The sequence below is a fragment of the Budorcas taxicolor genome, chromosome 2 (genome assembly GCF_023091745.1).
Source record: "Budorcas taxicolor isolate Tak-1 chromosome 2, Takin1.1, whole genome shotgun sequence".
In the NCBI taxonomy this organism is placed as follows: Eukaryota; Metazoa; Chordata; class Mammalia; order Artiodactyla; family Bovidae; genus Budorcas; species Budorcas taxicolor.
The window spans coordinates 136211224-136224415 of record NC_068911.1 but is presented as its reverse complement, the minus strand read 5'-3'; the positions used below and the strand labels follow the sequence as shown (position 1 = coordinate 136224415).

Here is a 13192-nt window from a genome sequence, read left to right as displayed (position 1 = left end):
ACAAAGGGAGCCAGGATCTCAGAAATGTACAGTCAATTCTTTGTGAAAATTCAAGATACAGATACTCTTACTTAGCAAGCATATGGGAAGACATGAAAAAGAAATGTTCATTGCAACTAATTCCAGGTCACACTTCCGATTTGTTAATTGTTTTAATGATGTCAACAAATCTGGTAGCCAGGCGAAAATGATTTAATTCTATTTTGTCCTTCTTTTAATCAGAAGGTCAAAATTAAGACACAAGCAAAATTTTAAAGTCTAAGTCAAGCCTACATCGAAATAAGCAGTATCCGAGTAACTTAGAGCTTGGTGATAAAGATGCCACTACCTTACTCCCAAACCTTTTCAATAAGGTGTGGGTGCGTGCGTGTCAGAAATTAAGAACACAAAGTAAGCAAACTGCAAAGTTAAAAAATAATCGAGAATAACGGAAATGTCCAATTTCTAAAAGCTTCCTAACATAGTGCATGAAACTACAGAGAACTGTTGGCCAAAATGGGATTTCCTTAAAAAAAAAAAAAGGGCCTCACAGACTGCAACGACTGCGGTCCTATAAGTGCCTAAGCCCCGTTTGATGGGTTGCTGGGGTCTCAGAATACTCCAGCAGGTCCCTGACAGACGCGGTCAAGGCTTCGGTGGCCCAGGGCCCTCGGACAGAGGCCGCTGGGCCTGCTTCCAAGGAAAAGCGAGCCTTGGTGGCACAGCCCCGGAATTTTCCTCCTTCACTCATTCATTCTCTGATTCACTGGTTCCTGGAGGCGGTTCCCAGGGACACGCGGAGGACAGGCGGAGCGCCGGCGGCCGGGGCTGGGTGCGGTCGGGCGCCTGGGGCTGTGCGGAGCGAGGCGGGCCAGGGGGCGCGGGCAGGGGGCGCTAGCAGCGGGCGCCCGGGGGGCGGGCTCGGCTGCCTTCGCCGGAAGTGAGCGGCTGGCGACGGGCGGGGGGTGGCGGGGAGCGAGCGGCCGGGCGCGAGTCTGTCCGCCCGTCGGCCGCCCGGCCCTCAGCCCCGCCTTCTGCGTCTCTGCCGGACGCGGCCGCACTCGGCTCCGCCGCCGCTGCCCGCTGCGGCCGCCCCGCCCGCCGCGCGCGCCGCCTCGCCCCCGCCGCCGCCGCCCGGTCGGTCGGTCAGTCAGTCAGTCACGGAGCGCGCGGCGCGGGAGCTGCGGGCGCTCGCGGCGTCTCCAGGGAAGGAGCGCCGCGCCTGAGAAGGAGGAGGCGGCAGCGGCTGCCCAGCCCGGGGCCGATCCGGAGCCGTGCCCGCCGGAGGACCGAGCCGTTGCCGCGGTGAGTGCTCAGCCTCGCCCTCGGGGCCGGCCGAGGGAGCTGGCGGGGCGCAGGGCTGGGAAGCGCAGCCGTCGCTCCCGCCTCCATTTTCCCGGCTCCCGGCCCCGCCATCCGGGCGCGGTGCGGGCGGCCGAGCCTGGGGTGGGGTCGGGGCCGGGGCTGGTGGGACCTCGCCTGGCCGGAGGGTGGGGGTCGGCGGGGCCGGGGCTGCACCCTGCGCCCCCGGGGGCCGCGACAGAGGGAGACAATGAGATGCAAGGCCGCCTGGGGAGGGTGCGGTTGTGCTTCTCCGGCCCGGCTCCGGGGGCTGGTGGCCCGGGACCGCGGGGAGGCAAGGACTCTTCCTTCCCCGGATTAGCCGCAGAAACCAGTGATTCGGTGTCTGGGGTTCCTCGGGTTTCGGTGCCCCGCATCTTTCGTAAATGAGTTCAGTGCAGAGATTGAGAAAGGCGGGGCACCTTCCGTGTTTTCTTTCTAATTAAGCAGGCTAAGTAATTGCTCCATGGCTTGTGAGCCCATCTCATCTGTGTGTGTGTGCATTCCCGCCGGAAATCCAAACTGCAGCTCATGGTGGGGGGCGGCGGGGAAGAGGAGATGGAAGGCAGTGAAGTAATATCAGGGTGCCTTCGTTTTAAGACGTTTTGAGAGATGTGGTTTCTTATTCAGACAGCATCTTAGGGTGTCCCCACTGTGTGAGCTGGAAACCGCATAAGTCATTGCTTGTAGGCACGAAGACGTGGCTTAGGATGAAATAAGAGCTTTGGGGAAGGGTGTAAGCGTTGCATCAAATGTGACTTTGTGTGGCTCTCGTATATTGTGTGGGAAGAGCCTTTGGGGAAAATCTGAGAGAACCGAACGGTTCTTCCCGGTGCCTCCCGGTAAGGGTTGGTGGTGTCTCCAGCGTTTGTCTTGGAGATGTGTGTAAAGTCCGCTGAAAAGGAACAGGAAAGCTAACCGGTTAGGGGTGGGGCGTGATGATGTTGTTAAAAGGGTGGTAGTGAGTCCGAAGGAATATTCAATTTAGCAAGTATTTATGGAATAGCTGCTATCTGTTAGGCAGGGTGGAGGACATAAAGTGAACAAGACTGCAGCTTATCGTGGTGTTTCGAAAGAGCTCTTTGAAGCCAGGGTAACCAGCTGCTCCGTATACACTGGAGTTGGCTGGTAGTGTGACGTTGGATAAGCTATTGCACTCTCAACAGAATGCTTCTCTGTCAGTAAAATGGGAATAACTAAGACCACCTGCTTGCCTCCCGAGGTGGTTGTCAAACGGATTAAATGAGATAATGTGTGCAAAATGCCTAGCACCTGGCAGGGCACCAAAGGTGTTTAACAAATGTTAATTCCTTTCCTCCCTAGCCCACTGCGCCTAAGATTTTCTTGGGGGAAGGTGGGGAAAGAAATGAATGTAGGTAATGGTACTATAATGCATTATATAATCAAATGTTGAAGTAGAGGTGCAAAATAGAGAAGTGCAGAGGCGAGGGAATAATTCTAAATTGGGAGCACTGGGGGGAAATCCTTGGAAGCTGTGGCGTTTAAGTGGGACCTTGAAGGATGGATAGGATTTCAGCTGGTGGAGATGGGGATGGGGGCATTCGAGTGGGGGTGGTGTTCTCCTTTGAGAGAGGCATTGAGGAGGAAGAGCAGTGGGGGAAGGGCAAGATTAGAGACGCTTGGAGGTGTTTTAGCTCTTGTTCATCTGACCTTCAAAGACTGTCTGTTATTTTGCTTTCTGTGTTCCGAATTTCCCAGAAAACAGACCTAGCCTATTCAGGTAAGTACAGAAATGTCTGCACAGTTCAATACATGATTTTTTGGATGAAACATTTTGTGTTATTTGGACTGCTGCTCTCTCCTGTTTGAATTTAATAAGGAATTATTTGTAGGTATTTCCTTATGATGCCATATTAGTTCTGTCTGGTAGAAAAAGTTGCTGATATTTCAGAGTCAGTGGTCTCATTAAGGTTATTATGTGACGGGTAACTGGCTGAAAGGCATGGAGTAGTGGGGACCTATTGGGTGTGTCTCAAACTCTTGGTCAGTATCATTTGTTTTCACAAATATTTTAACACTTCATTTTCAGAAGAGGTGTCTTTGAAACTAATTAAACTGACTTTTCTTTTGGTTTGGCTACTTTTTGGTTCCCACCCCACGTGTAATTATTCATTAGATTAGCATGTTAGATGACTATCACACTATTATTATTCACAGACTCTCAGACATATAAAATCTCATGACTGCACTTGGTTCTGAAGTAGTTGAATGTGAGCATTCGTATCATTGGCCTCAAATTCTTATTCTGAGAAGATTAATGTTAGCAGACAAGCTGTGTGAGTTCAAGCAAGTCACATACCTTGAACTCTCAGTTCCTTTACCAGTAAAATGAGAAATTGGGTTAAATCACTGGTTTTCAGTCTACGTTTTACTCAGGTCTATAATTTTGAGGCGGACCTTCAGAGGTACTCCAGATGTTTGAGTTAATCTCATTTAAAATGTGTTTTAAACCTATAGTAATAAAAAGCACCTATTTTATGACATACATTGTTTTAAGTACTTTACATGTATTGACTTCATCCTTGCTGTAATCCTATGATACAGGTATGAGAAAAAAGGCACAGGCTACAGAGCTATAAAGTGGCAGAGCTGTGTTTGAAAACAGATAGCATAACTAGTAAGCTTATGTTCCTTATGGCATTCCTATATTGCCACCATAAAAAAAATAAAGAACACACGCTATATATATATATATATATATGTTTGGTGGTAAAATATACAACATGAAGGGCTTTCCAGGTGGCTCAGTGGTAAGGAATCCGCCTGCTAATGCAGGAGACCTAGGTTTGATCCCTAGGTCGATAAGGTGCCCTGGAGGAGGAAATGGCAACCTACTCCAGTATTCTTGGCTGAAGAAGCCCGTGGACGGAGGAACCTGATGGGCTGTAGTCCATGGGTTGCAGAGAGTCCGACACAACAGCACACATGCGTGACACATACAGCATACCATTTGCCATTTTAATCATTTTTAAATGCACAGTTCGGTGGTAGTAAATACTTTTACATAGTTGTGCAACCATCATGACTGTCCATCTCTAGAACTTTTTCATCCTCCCATAGTGAAACTGTATCCGTTAAACATTAACTCTCCAACCCCTTTCCCTCTGGCCCCTGATAACACTTTTCTACTTTGTGATTTGACTACCCTAGATATATCTTATAAATGAAATCATGAAATATTTGTTTTGTATCTGGCTCATTTCGCTTAGGGTAATGTCTTCAAGGTTCATCCGTGTTGGAGCATGAATCAGAATTGCATTCCTTTTTAAGGCTGAATAACAGTCGTGTGTGTGTGTGTGTGTGTATCCCATTTTGTTTATTCATCTGTAGATGGACATTTGGTTGTTTCCACCTTTTGGCTGTTGTAATACTGCCCTGAACTTTGGTGTACACATATCTGCTCAAGTCCCTGCTTTTACTTCTTTGGGGTCTATACCCAGAAGTGGAACTGCTGGATCATAGGGTAATTTTGTGTTGAATTTTTGAGGAACTGCCACTCCGTTTTCTACAGCAGCTGCAGCATTTTACACTCCTGCCAACACAAGGGTTCCAGTTTCTCCACATCCTCACCTCAACACTTGTCATTTTCTGTGCTTTTGATAATAGCCATTCCGGGGGGCTCAGATGGTAAAGAATCCGCCAGCAATTCAGGAGACCTGGGTTCGACCCCTGGGTTGGGAAGATCCTTTGGAGAAGGGAAAGGCTACCCACTCCAGTATTCTGGCCTGGAGAATTCCATGACTGTATAGTCCATGGGGTCGCAAAGAGTTGGACACAACTGAGCGACTTTCACTTCACTTAATGAGGGGCACTTAATGAAGTGGCATCTCTTTGTGGTTTGGGTTTGCATTTTTCCAGTGATTAGTGATTAGAACATCTTTTCTTGTGCGTATTGGCCATCTGTGTATCTTTGTAGAAATATCTATCCAGGTCCTTTGCCAATTTTAAAAAACTTATTTTGTTGTTGAATTACAGCAATTCTTTATACACTCTGGATATTAAATCTCATATCAGATCCATGATTTACATTTTCTCTTCTTCTATGAGTTGCCTTTTTACTTGGTTGATAGTGTCCTTTGATGTACAAAAGTCTTTCATTTTAATGATATCCGCTTCATCTATATTTTTCTTTTGTTGACTGTGCTTTTGGTGTCCAAGAAATCATTGCCAAATCCAGTGTCAGGAAGCTTTCCCCCTGTGTTTTCTTCTAAGAGTTCCATAGTTTTAGCTATTATATTTAGCTCCATGATCCATTTTGAGTTAATATTTGCATATGGTTTTAGGTAAGGGTACAGCGTCATCCTTTGCTTGTGGATATCCAGTTTTTCTAGCACCATTTTAGCACTCTTGTGTACATAAATATAACTTTGTTACATTGCAAACAGTAGTGTTTTATGGTTATACCTGGTTTATTGCGGCAGGGGGAGGGCAAGCATTTCTTAGAATAAAACATGTTTTACTATATCTGCTTATTTGTGAGTTAAATAGGTAAGGAAAGTTGTAGTTTGCAGTAATTTTTTTTTTAAAAATTGAGTCCTGTGCAAGTCTATTCATATAGAATTGTCTAAACAATACATTACTATGGTACATGAACTGTGTTCAGCTAAATGACAGGCACAACTGAAGCCGGTTCCTTTGGGGTATACGCATCCTGTGTAAGAAACTCCAGTACTTTGGCCACCTCATGAGAAGAGTTGACTCACTGGAAAAGACTCTAATGCCCTGGAGGCAGGAGAAGAAGGGGATGACAAAGGATGAGATGGCTGGATGGCATCACTGACTCGATGGACGTGAGTCTGAGTGAACCCGGGAGTTGGTGATGGACAGGGAGGCCTGGCGTGCTGCGATTCATGGGGTTGCAAAGAGTCGGACACGACTGAGCAACTGAACTGATGTCCTGATATATTACAGATGTTTTATAGCTTATTGGAAGCTTGGGTTTTTCTTGTTTGCCTTGTAAGCAGTTTTTACATATGATTACTACTCATGTTGAAAGAAAAGTCTTATCTATATCTTTATTAATCAATTTAATTGAAGCATATCCAGACACTAGGAAGCAAACCATTAAAAGCTACTAACAAAACAAAGCCAAAGCTGCTACCTACTTTCAGCTACTTACCCGAGTAAAATGAAAACAAAATTTAACGGAAATGCTTGCTTAGGTGTCAAGAGTAACTAACATCTCCAACACTCAATTTGTCTCTTTTGAGTTTGTAACAAATTATAATGTATTTGAACATAAAATGGTATTAATAGTGCTTCTGTAGCTGTATATATTTGGCATGCTGAATAAGATTTCTTCTGGAAAAGTTTCGTTGTGAAATATTAGAAAACCCCCAGATTATATGATGTCTAATCTTCATCCCATGCTCTTATCACTATTCCTTTAAGATACATTACTTACCCCACTTTGGGGCAGGTGTCTTAAAATACATCACTCATAACTTAAAAATTGACTTTTTAAAACTCATTATATATTCTGCTATTCATAAAACATTTACTGGTAGCTCTGCTTTAGGCAGAGATATACATAATGGAGAAAACAAAGTGATAGGTATTCTCCCCTCCAAAATAGAGAGAATGTTAATTTAAATGCAGGATACAAGGATTCAGTAAGAGTGTAATTAAGGGATCAGAGTCTAAAGAAACTGTGTGTGTTGCCACGTCAGTTGTGTCCAACTCTGTGACCCCATGGACTGTAGCCCACCAGGTGCCTCTGTCCATGGAATTCTCCAGGCAAAAAGACTGGAGTGGGTTGCCGTTCCCTTCTCCAGGGTATCTTCCTGAGCCAGGGATCTAATCCGTGTTACTGATGTCTCCTGCACTGGCAGGAGGGTTCTTTACCACTGCTGCTGCTGCTAAGTCGCTTTAGTCGTGTCCGACTCTGTGCGACCCCATAGATAGAAGCCCACCAGGCTCCCCCGTCCCTGGGATTCTCCAGGGAAGAACACTGGAGTGGGTTGCCATTTCCTTCTCCAATGCATGAAAGTGAAAAGTGAAACTGAAGTCGCTCAGTCGTGTCCGACTCTTTGCGATACCATGGACTGCAGCCTACCAGGCCCCTCCGTCCATGGGATTTTCCAGGCAAGAGTACTGGAGTGGGTTGCCATTGCCTTCTCTGACTAGTGCCACCTAAAATGAGTGAGTAGTTAGGCTTGGAAAAGAGGGATAAGTCATCCCTTTCAGTTCAGTTCAGTTGCTCAGTCGTGTCTGACTCTTTGCGACCCCATGGACTGCAGCATACCAGGCTTCCCTGTCCATCACCAAGAACTGGAGCCTACTTAAACTCACGTCCATCGTGTCGGTGATGCCATCCAGCCATCTCATCCTCTTCGTCCTCTTCTCCTCCCACCTTCACTCTTTCCCAGCATCAGGGTCTTTTCCAGTGAGTTGGTTCTTTGCATCAGGCGGCCAAACTATTGGAGTTTCAGCTTCAGCATCAGTCCTGCCAATGAATATTCAGAATTAATTTCCTTTAGGATTGACTGGTTGGATCTCTTGCAGTGCAAGGGACTCTCAAGAGTCTTTTCCAATACCACAGTTCAAAAGCATCAGTTCTTCGACGCTCAGCTTTTCTTTATAGTCCAACTCTCACATCCATACATGATTACAGGGAAAACCGTAGCTTTGACTAGACAGACCTTTGTTGGTAAAGTAATGTCTCTGCTTTTCAATATGCTGTCTAAGTTGGTCATAACTTTTCTTCCAAGGAGCAAGTGTCTTTTAATTTCATGGCTGCAGTCACCAACTGCAGTGATTTTGGAGTCCGAAAAAATAGTCTCTCATTGTTTCCCCATCTATTGGCCATGAAGTGATGGGACCGGATGCCATGATCTTCATTTTCTGAATGTTGAGCTTTAAGCCAACTTTTTCACTCTCCTCTTTCACTTTCATCAAGAGGCTCTTTAGTTCTTCTTCACTTTGTACCATAAGGGTGGTGTCATCTGCATATCTGAGGTTATTGATATTTCTCCTGGCTATCTTGATTCCAGCTTGTGCTTCATCCAGCCCAGCATTTCTCATGATGTACTCTGCATATAAGTTAAATAAGCAGGGTGACAATATACAGCCTTGACGTACTCCTTTCCCGATTGGCAATCAGTCTGCTGTTCCATGTCCCGTTCTAACTGTTGCTTCTTGACCTGCATACAGATTTCTCAGGAGGCAGGTCAGGTGGTCTGATATTTCCATCTCTTTAAGAATTTTCCAATTTGTTGTGATCCACACAAAGGCTTTGGCATAGTCAATAAAGCAAAAGTAGATGTTTTTCTGGAGCTCTCTTGCTTTTTCGATGATCCAGCAGATGTTGGCAATTTGATTACTGGTTCCTCTGCCTTTTCTTTTCTAAATCCAGCTTGAACATCTGGAAGTTCATGGTTCACATACTGTTGAAGCCTAACTTGGAGAATTTTGCGCATTACTTTGCTAGTGTGTGAGATGAGTGCAATTGTGTGGTAGTTTGAGAATTCTTTGGCATTGCCTTTCTTTGGGATTGGAATGAAAACGGACCTTTTCCAGTCCTGTGGCCACTGCTGAGTTTTCCAGATTTGCTGTCATATTGAGTGCAGCACTTTCACAGCATCATCTTTTAGGATTTGAAATAGCTCAACTGGAATTCCATCACCTCCGCTAGCTTTGTTCGTAGTGGTTCTTCCTAAGGCCCACTTTGACTTTGCATTCCAGGATGTCTGGCTCTAGGTGGGTGATCACACCATCGTGGTTATCTGGGTCATTAAGATCTTTTTTGTATAGTTCTTCTGTGTATTCTTGCCACCTCTTCTTAATATTTTCTGCTTCTGTTAGGTCCCTACCATTTCTGTCCTTTATTGAGCCCATCTTTGCATGAAATGTTCCCTTGGTATCTCTAATTTTCTTGAAGAGATTTCTAAGTCTTTCCCATTCTGTTGTTTTCCTCTATTTCTTTGGACTGATCATTGAGGGAGGCTTTCTTATCTCTTCTTGCTATTCTTTGGAACTCTGCATTCAAATGGGTATATCTTTCCTTTTCCCTTTTGCCTTTAGCTCCTCTTCTTTTCTCAGCTATTTGTAAGGCCTCGTCAGACAACCATTTTGCCTTTTTGCATTTCTCTTTCTTGGAGATGGTCTTGATCACTGCCTCCTGTACAATGTCATGAACCTCTGTCCATAGTCATCCTTTTACATGAGAAGAAAAGCAAGATTGGGTGGCTCATAATTGATGTCGTTGTGTGGCACTTAAAATGTAAGCCCTCTGATGAAGAATAGTGAAATCTGGAGAAAATTAGAACTGTAAACATATTGAATAGACTCATATTTTGTAGAATTATAGGAGTAAATATGATTTTGTAATTGTGCTTGAAAATTGAATGTTTTTTTGGAAATTGTTTAGAATGATCTTACTAAGTTTGATATGTGAAGAAAAGTGCTAAGTCAGTACAGCAAAATCACTAATAATATGACTTGCAAATACAGTGTATTCTTAGTGTCCCAGATTGTACATGCATCTGTCCATGGTTCCAAGCATGGGTTACTTTTCCTAATTTTTCCAGTTAAAATCCTACACATCATTTGAGTCCCAGTTCCATTGCCACCCACCTTTGTGAAGCTGTATGATACCAGCTAGAATTCATTGCCTTCTTCATTCCTCTAGATCTCACTTGATTTGCCCTATGCTGTGGATAACTGTACTGTCTTAAATACCCAAGTCTAGAGTATTTGATCCAGTTTTACTCATCTGAAATGTCTCTCAGTCCCTTAAATATAACAGAAATGCAGTGAAAAAGGATTTAATGAAAGCCATTATTTGAAGAATATGTTGTAGTTGGTGTTACATCTCTGAAAGGATCCATAAAAATCTAATAATGTTTGTCTTATTTATAAAGAAGAATTCTTTCTCGGCTTATTTGGTTTATTTTATAATGTAACAAGTGACTTTAGAGATTTGTGAAGCGAATCAGTGATCCCTGTTATCTGTGAATAGAGTGCTTTATAAATGTTAGTAATAGCTCAAAAACCTTTTTGTTTGCCCTAAGTTTTGAAAATAAATATATATATTTTTAAAGCAGGCATAATGAATACGATGCATTATGTTTGAAAAATCTTGGTTTTACTGCTTAGTAATACAAAAATTTGAAAGTCTGAATCTTAAATCTGTTTATTTTGGTGCTTGGTTTTAATGCTTGTCTTAGCTAAAAGGCATCTCATGGAGGGACATATACCTGAAGAGATTATAAAGTGCCTCTTTGGCTATACTTTCTAAATGGAGATACTCATTTTTAAATTTCTGTCTTATCAGTTATGCAGATTTGGCTAACAAAGTTTGCCCTTCCTATGCAAACCAATGTGAAGATTTGTGTTTATATGTTTTTAATAAATATATTCAACATCCGCAGAAACTGTATGGAAGGCATTTAAAGAGTTATTAGAAAGTGGCTTCTCTGTTTTTAGAGAGTGCAGGTATGAGTGTTTCAAGATGACACACATTGTCATCTTCTGGAATACAGTTATTTTCTTACCAACTTTTAAAGTGCTGCTTTTACCTTTAAGGTATACATAGATTAACCATGTTACTGTTTTTAAAAATAACTGCTAGGTAGCATACTGCTAACAGTCACTTATCACAGAACGTCAGCAAACTCACCTTTAAAGTTAAATTTGATAACACTTTTAAAATACTTTGCCATGAGACACCAATAAACCTGTTTAGTGTAAAATACTTATGGGCACTCCTCAGCTGCATCAATAACATCATGTGATACTTTGGTGCTTTTTCTGCTTCAAGCTGTAGTAGTTGCTTTTGAGGTTAAACCTTTTTTCTCCCCGCCCCCCCCCCCCCAACTTGTTGAGATCAAAGCAACTGCTTCATGAAGGATTTTATAATATAGTTTTTCCATAAAGTATTGTTTCTATTAAGAAAATCATTTAGTGTAACAATGTATCTTCCATGGAACACCAGTCTGTTGTAGCAGTTTACAGAAAGGTGCATTCTTTATTTAAATTTTGAAAAAGAAACCAGCCAATACTATCTCTCTTCCTGCCAAATATTTAGAATCACTTAGTACCAGAATACTTAGATTACTTAACATATGTGATGTGTGACTTTCTGACAGGTGGCCATAATGAAGAGGCCAGTGTCATTTGTATGTTAAGGATACACATATATTGTATTACATTATATTGTACTTAAAATACATGTGTGTATTAAGATAAAGATTAAATATAAATGGAACTCTTAATATTTTTTATATCCTAATGGATCATCAGTCATACTTCCTGGGTTATAATCACCTCCATTTTGGAAATCACTGTACACTCTTCTTGAATTATTGTTGATAATAATGAGCCTTTCATATTAAGTTCCACTTCATAGTATACAGTATACTTTTATGAAACCAATCTTAAAAATAAAGCACTTAGGACAAGACATTCTGCTTTTCTTACTAATTGGAAAGAAATGTTTGTGGAAGAAGTTAGACAAATTTTGACAAAATGAGACCTTAATAAAATTTATTCTTTACTACAATTGAAATTATTGGCTTATTTTGGAAGCTTAAGTTTGGACTTTACATTATGCTTTCAGGAATTAGTTAAGGTGAATTAAATGTACCCATTTAAAATTTAATTTAGTAATTCCGTAGTGTTAAATGACATAATTTTTCCTTGTTCATAGTGAGCATTTTTTCATTTCTATGATGGTACCCTTTCCTTTCTGTACTGCAACTGCAGCTGCAGTTGCTTCATCACATGTTTATTTTGCCTGTTCTAGAATTTTATATTAGTTGAATCATATGTATGTGCTACTTTGTCTCTGATTTCTTGCCCTCAACATGATGTTTTTACATCTATCCACGTTGTTTTTTATTCTGGCATAATATATTCAACTGTACGAATATTGAATGTACCATAGATTGTTTATCCTGTTCCTGCTGATGGGCACCTGGGCTGTTTCAAGTTTGGGTCTACTATGAAGAAAACTGCCATGAATATTTTCGTTCAAGTCTGTTAGTAAACAAATATTTCATTTCTCTTGGATAAAAGATTGGAATTTCTAGGTCATAGGTAGATGTCCTTCCTCTTTTTAAAGACTTGTATTTGAAGAACAATATATTTTAGAGCCTCTTGATGAAAGTGAACAAGCAGCGTGAAAACGTTGGCTTAAAACTCAACATTCAGAAAACTAAGATCATGGCATCCTCACTTCATGGCAGATAGCTGGGGAAACAGTGACAGACTTTATGTTTGGGGGCTCCAAAATCACTGTAGATGGTGACTGCAGCCATGAAATTAAAAGACACTTTGCTCCTTGGAAGAAAAGTTATGACCAACCTAGACGGCATATTAAAAAGCAGAGACATTACTTTGCCAACAAAGTTCTGTCTAGTCAAAGCTATGGTTTTTCCAGTAGTCATGTATGGATGTGAGAGTTGGACTATAAAGAAAGCTGAGTGCCAGAAATTGATGTTTTTGAACTGTGGTGTTGGAGAAGACTCTTGAGAGTCCCTTGCACTGCAAGAGATCGAACCAGTCCATCCTAAAGGAAATCAGTCCTGAATATTCGTTGGAAGGGCTGATGGTGAAGCTGAAAATCCAATACTTTGGTCACCTGGTACGAAGAACTGACTCACTTGAAAAGACCCTGATGCTGGGAAAGATTGAGGGTGGGAGGAGAAGGGGACAAAAGAGGATGAGATGGTTGGATGGCATCACAGACTCAATGGACATGAGTTTGAGTGAACTCCGGGAGTTGGTAATGGACAGAGAAGCCTGGCATGCTGCAGTCCATGGCGTCGCAAAGAGTCTGACACAGCTGAGCAACTGAACTGACTGATACAAACTTTATTAGGTGTCTAGAAGCTGAATACTCTTGTATAAC

The 13192-nt window shown here is 42.5% G+C and overlaps 1 protein-coding gene across 1 annotated transcript in view; it reads left to right on the top strand.

The window, feature by feature from the left end:
• The first annotated feature begins 1164 nt into the window (after nt 1-1164).
• Nucleotides 1165-13192, top strand: part of RAPH1 (Ras association (RalGDS/AF-6) and pleckstrin homology domains 1) — a 98160-nt gene continuing 86132 nt past the window's right edge. The window contains exon 1 of the mRNA XM_052663959.1: nt 1165-1284. The gene's annotated coding sequence lies outside the window, so the exon portion shown is untranslated. The remainder of the gene's footprint in view (nt 1285-13192) is intronic.